Here is a 1,861-nt window from a genome sequence, read left to right as displayed (position 1 = left end):
CCCCCCCCTTCCCCTCCCCTCCCCTCTCTCTCAAACCCTGTGCAACCCCCTCCGTTTTACTGCTAGCCTGCTCATATACCAGCTCGTGTCATGGCTTCAAAAAATAGCCAGTTTACAGGCTGAGAATATATAAGTTCAAGTTTGAATTGTCTCTTCCAGGCTCAGAAATAAGGCCCACGGTGAACTGGGGGCTTCATGACTGCAGAGCAGTGCTTTAATCACATGGCTAAAACATCTACCATGTATACACACTGATTTAGGCAGAGTGAAACTCACTTTTTTTGTACATTTTTTCCTCTTTTTTTAACAATCACCCATTAAATAGTTTCTACAATCCTCTGAATGAATGCACCCTTTGCTGTGCTTGTGAGGGGGCTGACATCATTCACGGGCTTTGGGTTTGTTGTGATCTGGCTCGCCATAAGCTGGGCCTCTCTTTGTCGCAGACAGAAAAGCCTGCCAATTAGCAGAGCGCGTCCTGAACTGCCATTAAAAAACATCTACACATTTACTTAAAATACCTACGTGTAGGTGCGACTTCAACCACTTGATTTACTTGTCCTTAAAAAAAAAAGAAGAAGAAGAAGGTGTGCACACTATAGCTACTACTGAATTTAGGGGCTAAATGAAACAGGACTGGGGTATACTACATTCACTGAGCGGCCATATTCAAAAGCCTACATTGATATGGTGAAAAATAAAGGGAGCAATATTTTAAAAGCTGATTGTATTTTGGGCCTATAATAGCAAATAATTGGCGTTTTTTTTTCTAGCCCAGATAGAGACAGATGACTCCAACTAAAAATAGAATAATGAACAACAGTGGTTTCACGGAAATTAGCATAATTAAATTATAGGAAATCAGCAAATGGCATGGTTAGACACTCACATATGGGTGAATCCTAAATCTTCAAATAGAAGTCGAATGAATGCAGTTTGGCCTTTGTGTCTGCATCCAAGTCAATTTTTCTTCCTATCAGCATCTCAGACATCATTTCACAGGCTGGTCAGAAAACCCTAAAGCTGAAACCAGACCCCCAACAGTATCAAAGTGCAATGCATTTAAGCCTATCTCTTGTGCTTTGTCGCATTGTTTCTGAGTAGCCAGAGTAGATAGAAGGTGTTTCACGCTGTTTTGGTGTTGTTCTGCCCCCACGGTGACTCCTCAATCACATCCCACCCAAGAGCCTTTCTTGGACGATGTTGTTGTGTTTTGTATATATATATATTTTTTAGACCAATCTTCGTGCTCTAAACGCAAATGCAGACTCCCCCTGGCACAAATGTGGTGTGCAGAAGAAATCGGTGGCAACGTGGACCAGGAGGGACGTGAATCTGAGTCTGTCGTGGGAACTGACGTGCTATGAAGGTCTGAGCCTTATTCTGTTTGATTGTCTGTACATAAGGCCTGTGTTGTGTCTGGGCCTGCGTCTGTGCAAACTCACACGTTTGCAGACCAGGAAATACTCAGCAGAAATAAAAACAAGACTGGAAATCAGATCACAAGGACTCCAGGAACAAACAAACAAACAAAAACAAAGCCCACAATCACCAGGAATAAATTCCTGTCAAATCTAATAAAGGCGTAACTGTGAGTATAGATGGACGTTAATAAACATTTTTTTTAATAATTCTCTAAAATTGAACACTTGGACACATGGGCCACTGTGGCCAAGCTGATCAGACAGTCATGACAGGAAACACAGCTCTGATATATATAAAATATACCAAGTGGCACAGAACGGGAAACCCTGATTTTTTTTTGTGATTTACCAAGTCAAGCTTTCTCTGCAGTCCCAGATAGATTAAGAGTGGCCTCATCTCAAGGAATGCTGTGGGGTTTTCTTTCTTTCTTTCTTTC

Source organism: Morone saxatilis, unplaced genomic scaffold (genome assembly GCF_004916995.1).
Source record: "Morone saxatilis isolate NCDOM2014 unplaced genomic scaffold, NCSU_SB_2.0 Contig0, whole genome shotgun sequence".
Taxonomy (NCBI): Eukaryota; Metazoa; Chordata; class Actinopteri; family Moronidae; genus Morone; species Morone saxatilis.
The sequence above is the reverse complement of the archived record's forward strand: the minus strand, read 5'-3'. Positions refer to the sequence as shown.